This window comes from Musa acuminata, unplaced genomic scaffold, assembly GCF_036884655.1.
Source record: "Musa acuminata AAA Group cultivar baxijiao unplaced genomic scaffold, Cavendish_Baxijiao_AAA HiC_scaffold_1118, whole genome shotgun sequence".
Lineage (NCBI taxonomy): Eukaryota > Viridiplantae > Streptophyta > Magnoliopsida > Zingiberales > Musaceae > Musa > Musa acuminata.
This window is the reverse complement of record NW_027021331.1, coordinates 324,452-326,959: the sequence shown is the minus strand read 5'-3', so window position 1 is coordinate 326,959 and position 2,508 is coordinate 324,452. Positions and strand designations below refer to the sequence as shown.

General features: G+C 31.9%; 2 non-coding genes across 2 annotated transcripts; one reads left to right on the top strand and one right to left on the bottom strand.

Moving 5' to 3' along the window:
• Positions 1-312: 312 nt before the first annotated feature.
• TRNAT-UGU (transfer RNA threonine (anticodon UGU)) lies at positions 313-385 on the bottom strand. The gene has a single exon. It is a non-coding gene; the product is annotated as a tRNA-Thr (tRNA).
• A 1,663-nt stretch (positions 386-2,048) lies between these two features.
• TRNAF-GAA (transfer RNA phenylalanine (anticodon GAA)) lies at positions 2,049-2,121 on the top strand. The gene has a single exon. It is a non-coding gene; the product is annotated as a tRNA-Phe (tRNA).
• The last annotated feature ends 387 nt before the right edge of the window (positions 2,122-2,508 follow it).

Below are 2,508 nucleotides of genomic sequence, written 5' to 3'. Positions count from 1 at the left end.
TGGATTTTATTGAAATTTCATTTTTTCAGAATAAAAAAATGAAAACTGAACTATAAATTAAGACTGAACTAAGGGATAAACAAAGCAAAGCTAAATTTACCGAAATACTACAAAGTAGAATAAAATAAATTGTATCAATATCCGGATTTTTTGTATATATAGGAAGTTGCAGCTCCGTTTTATGATTTGTTCGGTAGAGAGAGATCTAATTGTTCCAATACATTTTTTGGTCATGGTTGCAAGTTACCACGACATAACATATGGGAAAAGGAGGAGAGAGATTATCAATCACGGAAAAATCGATAGAGAAAAAGCCGGCTATCGGAGTCGAACCGATGACCATCGCATTACAAATGCGATGCTCTAACCTCTGAGCTAAGCGGGCTCACATAACATAACAGAAATAGTATATAGAAATTGAGGAAACTACCGGATTTTAGCTATTAGCTGATCTTATCTATTAGCTATTCGTTTAATATTAACTATGAACTATAACTATATAACTATACTATAACTATATAACTATATAGTATAGTATAGTTCTATATAGTTATATAGTATACTTCTAAACTATATACTATAACTAACTATAATAATAATTCTGACTATTCTTCTGACTATTCTAACTATATCTAACTATAATATACAACATAATGTATTTATTTATATATTTATATTTTATATATTTATATTATGTTAATTATAGCTATAGCGAATCGGTCCTAAGATAAAAAAAAAGATAAGGATAAAGATACAATCTAAATGAAAATGAGACATTCCTCTGGTTTGATTCGGAAAAGGAGGAGATAGGACAAAAAAAAAGAAGAATGAATATCGACCCGTTCCACTATTCCAAATCGCACTGTAAAAATGAAAGGGAGGGAGAAACATATATATGTTGGATATATCTATCCATATTGAATTGCGGATACATCAATGATAGAATCATTTCTGATTGAAACAAGGTTCATTCAATATAAATGAACTGATGGGGGATAGCCAAAAAAATCAAACAGCAGCATACACTTTTTCAATATAGAAATCATTATCTAACGAATTCAACGGGTCCAAACAAACAAAATAAATGAAAAGGATAGTTGGAATTCCAACTAGGTCTTGGTATCAAAGGGGATATGGCGAAATCGGTAGACGCTACGGACTTGATTGGATTGAGCCTTAGTATGGAAACCTGCTAAGTGGTAACTTCCAAATTCAGAGAAACCCTGGAATTAAAAATGGGCAATCCTGAGCCAAATCCTTATTTTGAGAAAACAAAGGTTTATAAAACTAGAATTTAAAAGGATAGGTGCAGAGACTCAATGGAAGCTGTTCTAACGAATGGAGTTGACTACGTTTTGTTGGTAGCAGGAATCCGTCTATAAAAATTACAGAAAAGATGGTCCCTATATACCTAATACGTATGTATACATACTGCCATATCAAACGATTAATCATGACCCGAATCTATTATATTATAATTATATATAATTATAATATGAAAAATTCAGAGTTATTATGAATCCATTTCAATGGAAGTTGAAGGAAGAATCGAATATTCAATTATGAAATCATTCATTCCAGAGTTTGATAGATCTTTTGAAAACTGATTAATCGGACGAGAATAAAGAGAGAGTCCCATTCTACATGTCAATACCGACAACAATGAAATTTATAGTAAGAGGAAAATCCGTCGACTTTTTAAATCGTGAGGGTTCAAGTCCCTCTATCCCCAATAAAAAGCCTATTTTACTTCCTAAGTATTTATCCTCTTCTTTTTTTTCATCAGTGGTTCAGTTCAAACAAAATTCACTATCTTTCTCATTCACTCTACTCTTTCACAAACGGATCCGAACTAAAATCCTTGGATCTTATCCCAATTTGGATAGAACCTGTACAAATGAACATATATGGGCAAAGAATCTCTATTATTGAATCATTCACAGTCCATATCATTATCCTTACACTTACTTGTCAAATTTTTTACTACTTTTTAGTCCCTTTAATTAACATAGACACAAGTACTCTACTAGGATGATGCACGGGAAATGGTCGGGATAGCTCAGTTGGTAGAGCAGAGGACTGAAAATCCTCGTGTCACCAGTTCAAATCTGGTTCCTGACACGTAAATAATGTATCGGATAGATATTCATACAAATTAATCGAGATAGATCGGGCGTTAATAGTCTAGAGCATGATACGTATTTACTCATCTAGATGTTACATATTTACTCATCTATTACATATATTTACTCATCTATTACATATTTACTCATCTAGATATATATATATATATATACCTCCCCTTGGGGGGATTGGTTACATATTTACTCATCTAGATGTATATATATATATACCTCCCCTTGGGGGGATTGGTAAAAAATATATGTATGGATGGTTATGGTAAAGAACAAAGTGAGATTATGCTCCCGTCTCTTTTTTCTTTCTTGTTTCTTCATACTGTGCTTTCTCTCATTCAAAAAGAATATTAAGTCTTCATCTATATTCAAA